This window comes from Haemaphysalis longicornis, unplaced genomic scaffold (assembly GCF_048455015.1).
Source record: "Haemaphysalis longicornis isolate Haplotype H1 unplaced genomic scaffold, Haemaphysalis longicornis Haplotype H1 scaffold_43, whole genome shotgun sequence".
NCBI lineage: Eukaryota > Metazoa > Arthropoda > Arachnida > Ixodida > Ixodidae > Haemaphysalis > Haemaphysalis longicornis.
Window position 1 is genome coordinate 866,008 of NW_027526371.1, and position 17,614 is coordinate 883,621.

The window sequence follows — 17,614 nt, forward strand, 5'->3', positions numbered from 1 at the left end:
GTAATTCTATTTTGAAGTGACTAATTGAATTTGTTATTCCAATTAGTACACCCCCACCTCGGTTTAGTAAGCGGTCTCTACGGTAAAGAGCAAAACCGGGCAATTACGGAGTAACGTCTGAGTCGGCAATATGTGATGAACGCCATGTTTTTGTAAGAATGACGAAATGGCAATCAGCTGATTGGATTACGGCGGATAGTTCTTCGTGCTTGGGAAGAACGCTACGAATGTTGGTATAAAGAATCGGGCATGTGACGTCAGTAGTAGATATAGAGGCATACTGCGGCGGGTTACGAAGGGTTGACTGTGGCAGATAAGGTTTTCAGATATTTTCCTTTTGCTAGCTACCCCGTTCTGTCATTTCTTTTAACCAATTTATGCACAGTGCCATAGTAGTATGTTTTCTTTCCAATGATCAGTTTTTTGTAGCGTAATTTAATCGGTGCATTCCGTTCACGAGCGAAGCGAATTAGCTCACGACGAACAGAACGCGTTGCGAAACAGAAATCTTCAGATATGCTTACTTGTGCCTTTGAGCGTAAAGGCTTTAGATAGCACATCATCCTTAGTTTTATAAGAAGCGAAATTTACAATTATCGGACGAATTTTGTCAGCGGCGATTCTGCCAATATGATGCGCTCTTTGAATGTCCTTCGGTTCCACTGTTATTTTCAAAGTGTCTCTGCAAATATTGGTTACAACTTTTTCGCTGTCTGCCCAAGATTCCGACTCGCCTTCTTCTACGCCGTAGAAGACAAGATTGCAGCGAGGCGACCTGTCCTCGGTGTCATTTAGTGTGTCCTCAATGCCAACAAGTCTGTCCGACGTCTGCACGGACGTTGTCAACAAATTGTCAACATCCGACCTCAAGTCCGGTAATAGTTTACATTGGTCCTCGGTTTTCACTAGGCGTGCAACAATGTCAGCGAGGGTCTGTTCAGCGTTAGTGAGTCACGAATTAATGAACTTAAGTTCTGCTAAAATTTCTGCCTGTCCGGCTTCTAATTTTGATAACATGGCGTGGACCGTTTAGTCGGTTTGGTTGTTTTGGTTGCGTGTGTTAGTGCCTGGATTTTCCTCCACGTCTCCCGACAGTAACAATAGTTCATGAGCGATGTTCACAACACTACAAAGCAACGACACAACGCAGTGCGGGCTCGGCAGCTGTACCAGACAACGATTGCTAGTCTTCTTAGCATAAAGACAATCGTAAGTGCGTACCTGCGTGATAAACACGACCGGCGAAGTTACGCGCTGAGCCATGGCACAGCTGACGAGCCCACGATGCGTTGGCTGTCGGGAGCGGCCCTTTATAGGTGATGGAAATCCTGATGTCGATGACCTTGGTGATGCTTGTCGAAACAAAATCCTTGGAGCATCGACGATGACGCCATCTCTTGGTCCAGCAGCCGGGGCTGATGTTTCCAGGTGGAGAGGGAAATCAGCAAGCTACACACGCGCGTTAACTCCTGGATTTGCGAAGCATCCATTGCGCAGCACGCTTGTCGCACTGCCGCAGTCGTCGGAGAGGCTGATTGAAGCAAGCACCTGCGTGATAAACACGAACGGCCAAGTGAGGCGCTGAGCCATGGCACAGCTTACGAGCGCACGAACCGTTGGCTGTCGGGAGCGGTCCTTTATAGGTGATGAAAATCCTGATGTCGATGATCTTGGTGATGCTTGTCGAAACAAAATCCTTGGAGCATCGACGATGACGCCATCTCTTGGTCCGTCTCATTTAAGACAAGGAGCATGGCCCATATCCTCTGGGTACTCGAGGAACACCACAGGGAGTGGTCGTCTCTCCTCTTTTGTTCCATCCCGCCATGGCTCATCTCCCCCCAGTGCTGAAGGATATTCCCGGCGTACGGCACGCACTGTACGCCGATGATATTACGCTGTGGATAACCAAGGGTTCTCTTGGCAGCATTGAGGCTAGCTTGCAGCATGCAGCATCGGTCGTAGATGAATACGCCTGCCGCGGCGGCTTCGAATGTTCCCCTACAAAATCGGAGTATGTGCATATTCGCCCCAAACCAAAAGACACGACTCAAATCGCACTTTCGTTGTCATTCTCCGCAAAATATACAAGCGCGCCCTCGACCTCCAGATCTCGACGTCTAACCAGCGTCTTGCAGATTTGGGCATGACCAACACGTACGGGAAACTCAAACAGGCCCATCTCCGTAACCATGACCGGCGGTTTACCAAGTCGAACGCTGGCAGGTGCCTCTTACAACGCCTCCATATCTGCTACACCTTTCAGGCAGAAGAGCGGACCATGATCCCAGAGGACTGGCGTGATGCGTTGGATATCCAGCCTCTGCCCGAAAACATGGCTAGGGAGATTAACGAACGCAGGCTAAGTGTGCGGGTTACCGCCTTGCAAGGACGTTATGGGTCCCGGTTTGGAGTATTCTACACGGACGCGTCTGGCCCTCACCACGGGGGTGGTACACGGCAACCGTAGTCCATAAAAACGTGCCTGTTCAAGGGCTCACATTTCGAATCCCGGACATTAGTCATGCGGAGGAAGTCACAATAGCTCTCGCCGCAGCGGACCCCGCATCTCGGATCATTATTACCGATTCGCGGAGTGCGTGCCAAAATCTTACGAACGCTCGCATCACCATTCGCGCTGCTCGAATCCTGTATCGCATGGACCACCCAAATACACGTTCCGTCATCTGGACTCCAGCTCACGCAGGACTAGGTGGTACCGAGGCTCCCAACGCCTCAGCCGGCGCGCTTGATTCCCGGGACCCTCCTCGCCCTCCATCGCCTGGCAATCCAGAACTTAACCCGGTCACCTCATTTCGCGACATCACAGCGATGTACAAATCGAACAGGCTCCGATTTTGCCTCCGGCGCCAGGCCTGATTAAGGCTGACGAGCGCTGGCTATTACGCCTATACACTAACACGGTATTGTGCCCGGCGATACGCATTTCAATCCGGCATTCTCCGGGGAATGCCCACTCTGTGATCATCCGTTTGCGGATACTTTCTACATGGTGTGGGCATGCCCATCTAACTCGGTGGTTTCCCGAATAGCGTCCGCTTTCCCCCCTACCCGTGAGAGCTGGGAGGCTGCCCTGCTCGGGTGCTCGACCTTGGAGGGCCAAAGAGCCCTCGTGGCCAGGGCGCGCGCCGCCGCGGAAGCCACAAGGGTCCCGGACTAGGGACTCCTCCTAGAGTGTGTACAGGGTCGTCCCTTAAGGCCACCCCTATCTCTCACTTGTACATAGACCTAAACATTTATTCACCACCACCACCACAGCCCAGGATGGTGTTCATTTTAACAGCGACGCTGTTTAGCAAATTCGTAGAGCTTCGTGCCCATAATTAGAAACACCGAGAAAGTGCTGAGGGCACGTCAGCACGGGCAAGTTAGCACGTAGCTCACGCAGACTGGCTGCAGTTAAAAAAACCAACAAAATGTCCAGCTCTTGTGTGTGCGTACTTCACGGCGCCCGCCCAGCGTTCCTGGCACACGTTTGTCAAGCCAAGCATACCTGCTCAGGGAGAATGGCCAAGATTGATGAAGAAAGCTTTGCCGTAATTGGGGCAACCCTTGCTCGGTACGAGAAAGACACGTCATAGCGTGCGCTCCTACAAGGTGATTTATAATGATTAGCACTTCGAACAAAATGATGGAAGCTCCCACTTTTAGCAACAAGCATAGAGTAAAGGTCATTGCGGCAGCGAAGAGGAGGCAAATGGGCTGCGAACCTGGACTGAAGCAGTCATGATAGTCGGAAACGTTCCATACGACTTAGCTAACTGCGAGTCTTACGCGTTAGGGCGAGCTTCCTTCATTCTTATTCTCTCTGCGCCAGCACCACATCGCACATTTAGCCCTCCGCATCCTACAGTCCATCCCTAAACCCCCTTACTTCTACATTCCGTGGGCCGCGGAACATGGGTCACTGGAGGGAAATAAGACAGCTCATGCTGCCGCCGGCGCACATATCTACCGGATGCCCTCCTCCAACACTCCAGCGTTGGAGGGGGGCATCCGGTAGATATGTAGAATTGTAGAATATATAGAATATGTAGATCCGGTAGAATTCCATGCCTCAAAAATAAGAAGATATCCTCGAACACTACCGCCTCGCACGCCACATTTAGCCCCGCCCCACGACAATTTGACTCAGGAAGAAGCCATCACCTACCGCCGCCTTCAAACCAGCACATACCCGCACGGCACTCTACTCCATGCCATCCACCCCACCTCCTACTCTGCCACCTGCACATACTGTCCCCAACCCTCCACACTCTACCATACGTTCTCTGCGTGCCCCAACACACAATTCCTCCCCCCATCCTCTTCCCCAACCATGAACATTGGAAAGGCATGCTACCCATTGCGGGCTGCGCCGATCAGCTTAGGCAGGTTCAATGGGCCCGCCTGGCAGCGACCGCCCAGGGACTTCTGAACTGAGAGGACCCCACATTGCGATGCCTGCAGAATTAATATAAGAATAAAGTTTATTCCTCCACGTCCTCTCACCTATAGTGGTCCTCACTATGGAACCCCTGTCTCTGTACTAATGTTGTGTTACTTATTCTATTTGTTATATTAAGTGACAGTGAAACTGAACTTAGAAAAGGCTTGTAGAAGTGCGCGACACCAACTAATGAAATACCGACAAAGATTTTACTTAAATTAGGCTTCGAAAATAGAGTGAATTCATTCTCATCATTACTGTACAAGACCGATTTCATTATTTTAATAAACCCAAGCATAAAGTCATATATAAGGTGATTTTAATAAAGAAATTTTCTGTAACACTGTGAAGAGAAAACAAAGCTATCAACAATAATTAGGTTTTTTTATTCAATCAAATTTTTGGTCAAAGTTCTAATACATAAAATTCCATATTTGAGCGGCTCCTTTCAACATAAATCAAGTGACCCTTCTTCTCTACAAAGAATTTCAAGTCCCACTTGTTTGCACGTCGTGGTTACGTTGTGCGTCGCGTTAAGGTAGTGCTGAAAAATAAAGATTTCATCGTTCAAACATTTTGCAAAAATAAATGGTAAAATCAACACTTATATCGGTCGCAGTACTTGTACAACTGAAGCTTTATCATAATATTGACAATTTCTGTATGTGATTTTGTAGCCGGCTAATTTGGCGCCTATTTTGGACATTGCCACTCCCCACTCCCTGCAGCGCTAGCAAGCATTCAGCATGCGAAACTGAAATAATATTTTTGGTCCATAGTGCAGTAGTATCATCCCGGATGTATGCGTTCCGCAAATATGACCTACGCCAAGTTCGTAGGTACATATTTTTTCGTATAAAGACCAGCAAACAAGAAACGGCAGTACGAACGCTAAATTATGAAGGCTGATTCAACCACCCCAAGAATTAGGGTATAGTAAAATACATATGAAAAAAACAGTTATTTTGACAAAGGGTAGATGGGAACACGCACAAACTTGAAAGAAAGACAAGGGGAACCTCCACACGACCCAATAGAGTCAAGGAAAAAAAGGAACTGAGGAAGAATTCAAGGTAATCTTTGTCTGTTGCAAACATATTGTCCACTGGTTTGTGCCATTTTGTAGCCGGGTTTGTGCATACTAAACTTTCTGTACCTTGCATTTGTTCAGAAACACGGGCGATATGATTGTTTCCTTTCAATTAACAATAGAAACATAGCTTCTTTCCTTACTTAGTTCACTGCGCACTTCCGTATACATTTTCTCACACAACACGCGCACTCCTTTCGTTTAATTGCTTGCTTTAAGGGCTAGCGTATCCTAGGCACTGCTTGTGCATAGCAAGGAGTGAGTATTGGTTAACCCGAGCGCACTAGATAGAGTATAAGACTAGTGCGAAAGTAAGCCCGGTTTGTGTGCTAAGAATTACTTCTGGCTTGTCGTTTGGATCCAAAATAAAGCTGATGTTTATGCCCTCTTCAAGATTTTTACGGCCCTCAAATAACCCGTTTCAGTTTCCAAATCGCTTAAGGGAAGAGTACTTTGTGGCAACATGAAGAAATTCAGGTGCCCTGAGTGCGCAGAAAACTCCTCGGAAGCAACCCTGTGCACATGGGCGAAAAGACCAGATTCGGAACAAAAATGGCAGCATCATCACTCCGTGGATGATTCTTCGGCGAGGGTGCGGAGTACGGGGACTCGAAATGACATCCAAGTTGCGTCCCGAGTGATATCCGATTTGCGCCCCGACCGTCATTCGATTTGAGCTGTGAGTTGCACCTTGATTATTCCCAAAATAAAACTGCAACTCACGGCTCAAATCGAATTTCGCTTGATTTTCGCTTGATGGTGGTGTGCGCACGGAGGAACGCGGACGGACATTGGGACGTACTACGCACCGTTACAGGCGAGGTTTTAAGACGTTTGACTCTAGGGTACTAAGTGACGGTCGTAGCCGAATGGGTAAGAAGACTGACACTAACCCTGTCTGGTCTACCAGGCACAGGCTCGATTGAAGATAGACTGGCGAGGTTTATCGCTGCAGAGCGGGTATGCGCAGTAGGCAACTGCGTGAATCGCAGCTCAAGCTATAATTACGCGAGTTGCGGGCTGAGAAGCGTGAACTTGGCAATACCAAGCACCGGCCCCAAATCGCTTTGAAATGGGTAGGCCCCGTGTCATACATAAAACACGTGCAGCACATCACAGAGGCGCTGATTAGTCATCTGTACGGAGCTCATGGTCACACTTTTTTATATTTTGTTTTTAGTAACTGCCTGTTTCACTTGTATGAAACACTATTTAAAAACAATTTTTATCTCGCAGTGGCTTACATTAGACAACATTCGCAAGCTGGGCTGTGCGGAAGCTGGAAAAAATGTTCTTCATATTGCAATTACGATTTTGTTTTTGTCAGCAGGACCAGAAGCGCTACCCTGCATCCATTCCTCGAAAACGGTTTCCCAAGCAGATTCCACGCGCTCGCCACGAAAGTATACTGATCTGCAGAATTGAAACGAATGATGTAAAAAATTGCGATGAACGGCCTGTTTTTTGAACCACCTGTTTCGATGTTCTAAATTTTGAAGATAGGGTGCTTCGCTTTCTGGGGGAAGCGTACATGTTTCTTTTTACCTTTGTGTCGAATAAACGCGTTCACATCGCCTTCCAGAAAATGTGTATCAATAGCGACAATACGATGGGCTCAAATGAAAAGTTGATGGTTTGTTTCACTGCGATGGCTGAATTTTAATGTCTCTTTAATGGTGTGCTTGCTTATCCCATCCGTAATGAAGGGAAGGATGAGGGCTATGGGTAGGTTCTGCTTAAAACTAGCTGTAGAGCTCAGATGGTGCGGCCCTTGTCGGTAGGATATACATTTTCTCTATTGAGGGTAAGTGTATCTCTATCAAAATATTTTTGCTTTTGCAAGTGTTAAGTAATTGGCAATGACGACAGTATAGGTATTCATAGAATTTAAATATTTTACCGAGCAACCTGTAACACAAATCCAATTATTAGCGCCTTGTTTTTATGCCACGTGCCATGACGAGAAGCTTCTCGAAGCTTCCCGTCATAACAAACTTGTTTGCATAGAGATGCGCGATGTTTCAAATTTTTGCCCCGAAATCTGCCATGTAAGTTCTAAGCTTTCGCACCAAACCTTCATAACGCGCTGGAGCACCTGTATACCAAATTTCATCCTCCTACCTCCAATAATTTTCCTGAGACAACTGTTCTCTTTCTTCGGCGTGTGGTGCCAGCGTGGAGTTACGTGTCGCGGAAAGTATAAATGATCTCGCTAACTTCCGCGACAGGGTGACCCCCTGAAGACAATCCTCGCATTATCGCGGCGGTGTTCCGATAGTTGGGGAAGTTAAACCAGCTTGCTAGGCGCATCCTTGGTAAAATTACAGACAAAGGCCCAAATCGAAACAAACCATTGTCCCCGTGGTACTAATCGGTGAAGCCGCAGGCGCAAATCGCATATTTCGCAAGTAATGCTGCCGTTGAAGCCTTTAATGAGTTTAAATAGGCGAACACAAAAGCTTCCGGTGCATCGTACGGGCACTTGGAACAAGTAAACGCCGACTACTGGCAGCGCTCATCGAAACGCGATATAAAAAAAAAACGCAGCAAAAGCCTTGCAGGACCGGCTGGGGGTTAATTTTGAAATAAAAAGGCGGTGATTCCCTAGGCAGGAATTAAATATCGCTGTAAAAGCTAAAGAAAAGCTTCCACAGCATCGTAGACTAAGTTACGAATACCAAAAACTCTAAACAATATCAGCGCTATGTAAGAAACGCCGCTTCCATGCCGGGCTAAGAATTGGCTGCTGACCCTTTGTGCCACAAGCAATTTCGCTAAAATTTTAATTATTCGAAGAAGCCTGGGAGCACAAAAAAGTACAACCACTTTCTGTGAATGACCGAGCAAGGGCTACCTAGATATTAAATTGGTTTTTATATAAAAAATTATGGAAATATGGTTTTTGCACACCTGTCGTGCTCCCAATGTTCCCGGACTTAAGCAGCACAGGGTTGCGTAACTTTTTTACAGGGCTGCCAAAGGTCACCGTGCTGGCGGAGCGCACGATAAACAGTTTTTCGGTTTACAATAGGGTAAAACAACGAGGAAGGACGCTAATACGCCTTCAGCTGCCTCTTTGGCAAGCTGAGCTTCAAACCAGCAATTTATTTTTCTAGCTATACACTTGAGCATAGCACTGGCTTACTTTTCCGACGGCCATACGTCACTAAACTCTCATAATCAAGCCACAGTGTCAGCTAATTCATTCAGAACCACCGGTATAAAAACCAAAACTGAAGAACGCTGGCTCAGACTACTGCAGGCGTGCGCGGAAAACATCTATCGGCTTCTCTCCCTTTTTCGTCTGACTCTCTGAGCCCAGGCTAGGTATGCAGGTATGAAGTGCTGCTTGCTCCAGAATTAACCTTAATCCAGGATACATAAGAGGCTTCTCTAAAAAGCTTAAACCATGCTAGGAAGGCTCTTTAGGGACACAAACAGCGTTCCCTCACCAGAAAAGAATCTGGACAACCCGGTGTAGTAGTTGGCCGCGACCTGCCATAACTGACCAACTCAACTCTCGGCCTTCAGTCCCCAGCAGCTGTAGAGCACCTATCCACGCCGTCGGTTAAAACAGCGATACAGCATACCGCACCAAGAATCTATAAATCTGGACAGGCCGCCATTAGGACATGACCCTGGCATCGTACAACGCATGCACTCTGTGTAGCGAGGGAAGTATAGCTGTACTACTAGAGCAGCTATCGGACAATAAATGGAATATTATAAGGTGAGCCGAAGCTAGAAGGGAAGGAGAGGGGTTCATAGAGCTCACTAGTGGGCATAGTCTAAACTGCAGTGTGCCCAAGAGAAGAAAGAACACGGGGTGGGATTTTTAATCCACAGAGAAATAGCAGGTAAGGTGGATGAGCTTTTCAGTATTAGCGAGAGCGTCGCGCCAGTTGTGATCAAGCTAAGCAAGCGATACAGCTTTAAGATAGTGCAGGCCTATGCACCAACGACCAGACGAAGCCGTAGACAGATTCTACGAGGACGTGGAATCAGCACTGAAGAAGGCAATAACACAGTTCCCGATTGTGATGGCAGATTTTAAGGCAAACATCGGTAAGACGCTTTTGGGAAAAAGACCAATGAGAAACTTGGGTATGCAAATTGGCAACAGTCGAAGACATATACTGGTGGGATTTCTAGAGATAAATAAACTGAGGTTGTTGGACACATTCTTTTACAAACGGAAGAATAAGTAACGGACTTGGAAAAGCTCCGATGGTACAACAAAAAACAAAATTGACTTCATAATAAGTGACAACCCGTGTACTATGCAAGACATAGAGCTGCAAAGTAAGGTTCGGAACAGAGTCTGTTTTACTTCCTCCCGTTGTGCCTGGCGCTTAACCTGTTCCCATGATGAAGTACCAACTAGCTCGCATCGACACATTAATTCGGAACAGAGATCAAAGGATGGTTAACCGCAAGCTGTGGCTGAATTTCAAAACGAATAGGAAACTAGCGAAAAGTAAGAATCGCGCAATAGAGCTAGTCGCTCAAATGGCAGGAGTGTAAAATATCCTTTCAAAAGAAATTCGCGCTTCTAAACGAGCAGAACTCGTCCGTGTAGACAGGGTAAACGACAACATAACATTGCAATCAGTGAATCAGCAGCATCTGTGGGAGAAGCAACAAGTAGGGGATAAACAGACAAACTAACTTAGGAAACGAAAAATCTAATTGCCAAATGTAATAACATCAGATCAGATTGAATTAGCCGAGCTCTAGAAACTGATTAAAAGAAGTAAAACAAGCTAAGTTCATGCATATAAGATGTCAGCAATCGAGAAAATGTTGCAAAATGGGGGAGGCTCAAAAGCAACAAAGAGAAAGCTAGCCATCGCCAAAGACCAGATGAACCCGCTTAGAGAGGAGCAGGGTAGCATCACGCACAACTTGGATGTGATAAGTGCAGCAGAACGATTCTACACGAGCCTGTATGCCACTAACATTAAACCAGGGAAAACTACTGAGTGCAAATCCGACTTGCGATATTCTACTAGTAACTAAATGAAGGTAAGAAAGGCTCTCAAAGGCATTAATACCGGAAAAGCAACAGGTGATGACGGCATAACCGCAGATGTTTTGAAAGAACGAGGAGATACCGTAATGGAAAACTTTGCTGTCTTATTTATGGACTCAAAAAGTTCCAATAGCCTGGAAAAACGCCAACAATATTCCGATTCGTAAGGAGATAGATCCCAAGAAATTTAAAATTGCAGATCCATCAGCCTACCCTCAATTGTTTAGAGGCTCTTTACCCAAGTTATAGTTGGCCGCATAGGTGACAGCCTCGATTCCTGAAATCCCAGAGAGCACGCCGGTTGTAGGAAAGGGTACTCAACCATAGATCCCGGTTTTAGGAAAGGGTAATGAACCATGGGTCACATCTATGTCGTCAATAATATGATGGAAAAATCCGCAGAATACACTGAAGTTCTTTACATGGCATTTGTAGACTATAAGAAAGCGTTTGATTCCGCGCTTACCACAGCCTTTCTAGAAGCCCTAAACACCAGGAAATAGAGGAGACCTACACAAGACTTGTAGTCCGTACCTCAGCCGTGCTAAAAGCCATAAAACACCTGATAATAGAGCAGACCTATATAAGGCTTCTAGAAGACACACCTAAGAAATGAACGGGCGGGATAACCTTATACAAGGAGGGCAATAAATCCCCGATCCCAAAGGGAGTAGGAGAGAGACATACCGGCTTACCAAACTAATTCGCAACATGCTTAGAGGGGGTGTTTAGAAAGCTTGACTGGGAAAGCTTGGGATTAAGGATAAAAGGAGACTACTTGAGCCTTCGAGGTTTGTGGACGACATAGTCTTGCTGAGTGAGACTGCCGAACGTTTGCAAACACTGCTTGAGTAGTTGGAATCAGAAACCATGGTCATGGGGCTTCAAATATGTACGAAGAAGTTGAAGAGAAATAAGCGTCCCAAAAACGTCCCCTTGAGCTTAGGAAACGAAATGGTACTAGAAGCAAAAGAACATAACTACCTCGGATAGATTGTTAGTGCTGACCCCAACCACAAGAAAGAAGCCAGCCGCAGAATAGGTATGGGTTGTGGAGCACTCGGCAAGCACTCCCAAATAATGAAAATTAAGCTACCTCTGGGACTAAAATGAAAAATCTACAACCAGTGCTACTGCCGGTGATTGCATACGGAGCTGAAACTTGGTGCCTTATGGAACGACTAGAACGCAAACTTAGGTCTCTTAGGCTTAACGGCCCATGGAACGAGTAATGTTAGGAGTACCACTCAAGGACTGAAAACGAGCGACGTGCCTGAGAGAACAAACTAGAGTAGAACTTATCCTAGTTCAAATAAAGAAAAAGAAATGACTTAGAGCTTGCCATGCAGTGAGGCGAACGGACAATCGGTGGACAATTATGGTAAAAGAGGGGATACCATGAGATAGTTCTAAAATAAGTAGAAGGAAATTAATCCCGTGGAGGAGGAAATGAAAAAATTCGGGAGTAAACTGTGCACTTGATCAGCGCAGGACAAGAGTGGTTAAACGTCAGTGGGGAAGGCCTGCGCACTGCAGTGGACACGAGTAAGCTGATGAGGATGGCGATGATGATATATTTGTGCCACTGACGCCCTGAGAGACCCATTCTCACGTTTTTGAACCGCAAGCCGTGCTACGCATTCATAAGACGTACTGTTATATTTTATTTTTGACGCATGTAATAGAGATTCCAGTGTTCCGGGGACTATAGCCTCAAGCTTGTGCACATGGCAAGATATATAATAGAACAGACCCAACTCTTGCGGTAATCACTTGAACCATTTACGCCAGTATTGAAAAACGATTGTCTTTTAGAGACGATAGTCTTTTTTGGCTACTTAAACGTGAAACTTTTGATATGGCTTCTTTTCTGTCTGTCTCTCTATTTGTGTGTCTGTCCCTCCCCCCCCTTTTTTTCAGCCGCCCGGCCAAAAGTGAAGAATGCTGGAACGAGCCGTGTATGTAGGGAAAGCATTTCTAAACTGCCATATCTGGCTTCACTCTTCGCACTTTTCACGACTGTGGAGAAAAACTAAAATATTAGGCAGAGCTAATGCAATACATTGTTACATAAGGAACGTATGCACAGAATTTTTAATAAACAATTAGGGCTGCTTGATTTCTGTGATAGGAAAACAATACGCCTTGAAAAAAATGTCTTCTCAAGATGCAAAAAGCACACGCGGCTCCTTCTCGTGGAAAAGTTCCAAGTTCCTAAGGAACAACATGTTCCAGTAGATGGCGCGTGCAGTGTAACGCGGTACAATTGAATTGACTCGACGTGACCTCCACTGTGACTATCGTGGGAGGCGCAACAAGCGAGGGGAAGATGATGAGAGGGGGTCTCAAAAGAGAAGAGGGGCATTTACACAGCAGAGCCGGCAGACGTCTATCGCCTTTGAATGACATTTGCGGCGAAGTGGACATGGCCTGTTATTTTACTTAGTTTGCGCATACATAAACGAGTGATTGAAAATACTTATGGATGGAAGTATAAAAAATCACGAAAGTGTAAAAAAATTGTTAACGGCACAAAGTATTCTTTCCTGCTATACATTGATATTGCAAGAAAAGCCATACTGATTTCATAATACCTATTCTAAATTTCGTTTATTCAACTAGATCTTTTGCAAACACGGAGCCTATGCATTCCATTTACGTAACCAGCGTGCACGCGCCTTCCCTTAAAATATTACGCCACACTTTGCCATTTCGACGAAACAACACTGTTTGGATTCTCAAGTACATTAGAAGTGCAAAGTTCACTCCCGAATGGCCGTTGCCTAAGCCATGTGTAGTATTTGCAGGCTGTGCATTTTGTGTATTTGCAGGCTGTGCCTCTTCATTTTCCGAGACACACAGTGTCAGCCCCAAAATCCAAGAATGTGAAACAGGCGACAACTCCCACATGTGAAGTCAGAAAACGATTAAGCGCATGCCAACACAACATTGTCACACGAGTCCTCTCCCTACGCACGGTTAAAAAATACATATTCCTAGTCGTACTGACTTCATATAAAACACCAGTAAGAGCACATGCGTAGGATATTCAATTATAGCGTAAGCTACCCAGCGTAACTCACCACTACTGCACCCCGGACACTAGCATTGAAAAAGAGCCGCTCTTCTTGTTTTGATTTGTCTATTCTGCTGAGTATTTTTTAACTGGTCGTCATGATTAAGCATAACTACAGATAATGAAGCTAAAGTCTTTTGTAAATTTTTAGTCCAGAAGATTCTGGATTTCTGGGGTTTCGGCGCCGATGAAACAAGCCGGGATTCACGCAGCTTGATAAAATTGAGTCAATGCCAACATGCTCTGTGACCCAAGGCACCCGCTTGTTTCTCGCCTAGAGTTGAGACGCCCAAAACTAACTATGGAAAAACATTTCACGCCCTCCAATCCCTGACCTCGTGACGAAGAAATTACGTTAAGGGAAAATGCGAGTTCGATTCATTTTCAAGATCACTTCGTTGAAATATTACTGACAGAACTTTTATGCAAGCTTTAGTAAAACATGGTGTATAGTAATTAAAAGGAGAATGGTCACGTGACTCACAAGCCACTTTTTCCAGTCTGAACTTGTGATATATAATGGGAGATCGTGGATATTGGCAGAGGCTTACAGAACTCAAAGCGAAATAAGCAGGCATTTTAAGGCTTCAGAACGAGATATTTTCGCCTAAATATAGTGCACATTCGTTTTATATCTGCAAAAATGGTGCAGTAAGCAATGAATTGTACGAAGAAGCATGTAAACATAGCAGCACTTGTGCGTACTACCCGCACTTTGCCGGTTGGCACTGCACGGCCATCGGGGAAGCCCGGCTTGTCTGACACGACACTGGCCGACTGTCACAAGCAAAACTGACATTGACGTGACCCTGCCTGTCCAGTATTATGTAATGTTTCCCGATACAATTACCATCAACCGTAAGAATGAGCCAGGAACAATTTCAGTAAGAGAAAAAAAAAACATTGCCGGATAGAGAACCCTGAGCGGTATCATAGCGCCATGTGTGAAAGCAGACGGTAACGTGGCTAACAAATGCTAAGTAAACATACTATCATTTTCATAAGGTCATTGCTGACATCAGAAAACGCAATACTAGATATCGGGAAAATTGAAATTTATCTAACATGGTCTAATTGCTTAGCAAATAAAGAGCCACTGACGGACCAGCGGTAAGAACACTACATATAAAGCACCAAATATTCCGATTTAAACTTGTGTTTTGTATGGATGGCTCTTTAAATTTATGGATATACTGTAAGCGTGTGTAGCAGATGGCAAATTCAAATTTCATTTTGTTAGCATACAATTGATATCCATTATCAAAAAAATCGGAGAGTCCAATGAAGACTTGTTTTAACGGAAACAAAACAGCACAGCTTACCAGGCAAGTAGTGTTGATATTATAGTAATCAAATTCTTTGTTCCCCAATTCTCCGTAGCACGTGAAAGCACATCCGACCACGAGCTCGTTTTCCTGGGTATAGAGAAAATTCGATGGCGTATATACTGCCCAGGAACCCTTGCCACAGCGTGGGAAATCTCACTAACATGTTGACCGAACACGTGGAGCACCAAATCAAGGCACTCGTTTTAAAGAATATAGAAAATTATATTTTTGTATTCAAGCATGCACAATGAAGGCTTAGACAACCCATAATTTATAAATTATAATCCTGTGAAGATAATTTAATCAGATCGAAGTGCCGCAAAGCAAATATATTTGTCACATTTGATAGAAATTCGGCAAATGTGGTGATATGTGTAGTAACATTTATTGCTTCAATAACGTGTGGGAAATGGCATACTGCTATACACGTTTAAATATTTATTCCGAAACCACCACTAACATTTGTTAAGTAAGCAAGATAGGAGTTAAACAAATGTTAATTTTCCGCAGTACGTGTTACACTTTTGAGCAGTACTGAGGAATAGGTTGGGGAGTAAAATGACCAAGTTTGAACTCTTGTTGGCGACCTTTATTAAAGAGTTTCGGGAGCATGATGCATGGGTATTTAAACCACCTGAGTATCCCCGGGTGTCAAAAAGGTGGCGTGCCTGTGTCCAGAAACCTGACAGCACTTGTTGAAACACGCCTCTTTTAGAACTGTTTTGGAACTGTTTTTTTTTTCAGTTGAGCAAATATGCAGGCTTTCAACGGCTGCGTGCTCTAACTTGGTTTTAAAGATTGCAAATTCGGGGAAATTTCTTCTGCTTGCACGAAAAAAGTGAAAACAAAATCGCACCAAATTCTGCACTTTCAAAGCTATCTTTAAAGCACGATATGTAAAGCAAATGTGGTGTTAAAGACATATTAGTAGAAATTAAGAAGAAGAAATGGACGTGGGCAGGGCATGTAATGCGAAGGCAAGATAACCGCTGGTCATTAAGGGTAACAGAGTGGATCCCTAGAGAAGGCAAGCGTTGCAGGGGGCGGCAGAAAGTTAGATGGGGAGATGAGATCAAGAAGTTTGCGGGGATAAATTGGTCACAGTTGGCACAGGACCGAGGTAATTGGAGAATAATGGGAGGGGCCTTTGCCCTGCAGTGGGCGTAGATAGGCTGGTGGTGATGATGATGATGATGATGATGTAAAGCAAAATAAAAAAAACTCTCATTTTGGTGTCCACAAAGTAGGGAACGTTCGGGCAACATCTTAAGACATGTTGAAAATCTTCCTTACTTTAAATCTTTCAGTGTTCTCAGATAAAATAGGATAATTTATAACTAGCCGAATGCTACTTGTTGAGCCAATCGATGTATTTAGTTTTGCGTTTGAATGCCACAGGCTCCTAAAAGGATATACGAAACCGCCTCTTGCGGACAAGCCCAGCAGTTCCTTGAAAGTTTACAAGGGTCAGTTGGTTTTTTGACCTAGGGATACGCGTAATATCAGCGTGCCACGGGAATAGCGGAGAACACCTCCGTGCAATTCAATATTAATGTACTAAAGTAGAGCTTCGAATGAGCTATGGGGGAATTGATTAGGTATTTGTAGTGTAGGCTATCGTCACCCGCTGTTGTAGGGCTGCTGACTCCTTTGTTCATGCCGGGGAGAGGGACATGGGGAGCAGAGGTGCGTGCTTAGAGGCTGCGCGTACAGGTCAAACACTGCCACCCCCGCTTCGCTTTGTTGCCGCCGCAGTTATTGCCTTTGGGGAGCGCTGATCCCGTTCAAGAGGCTGCAAAATGACGCCGCCAATTACGGCTTACAAAGCGCTGTTTTTCCGCAGTAGCGTGTCTCCGGGCCAGCGGGTTATGCTTGCAATGCATAAGCCCATGCAGCGACTTTTGTAAACGCCGCGACATTTAATGGCCGCCCGAAGGATGAGAAACTTGCTTCACCGATGTTTACGCGTTTTCGTGTTTCCGCCACGTCTGAAAGAGGAGACGAACGGCGGGAATTCGATGGGGCACGTTTGGCTCCACTATTGGTTGATTCGAAAAGTCGGCCTGCCAAATCGAATGTTCTGCGCGGCATACAATGGGCGCGAGAATTAAACTCCTTCGCAGGATAGCCAGCAGCAGACTTGGCTGGAATTTTTGAAGACATTGGAAAACAAGCGAGCCTCCGTTTCAATTCCAAGTAAGGCTTTGACGTCGATGGTGTAACTAAGGGTCCGTCGGTAAGGTTGTACAGCTAGGGCGTAACCGAGTTGGTCGATCGTCAAGGCAGAAGGGTTTTGTCAGGCCTTCTGTAAATATGCTTGTTTACCTAAATGTAACTACATGTTTTTGTTTGTCATCATCTCGTCATTATCGCCTTCTCATCTCTTCAGATTATTCACCCACACCGCCGATTTCATCAGCGAAGGATTTCTGCGTCAACAAAACGAGCCTACAATCCCAGCAGCGAAGTTTTACTGCTGTGATTTTAGGATTCATGTTTCGCACGACAGCTCTAATACAAGAAGGGTAAAGGCAGACATAGGTCCGGTAGGGGTGCTACGTAAAGGTCGTAGGATATGGTGACGTATCACACTAACTGTGTGTACTGAAACGTATTTTAAAATTTTGCGCATGACCTC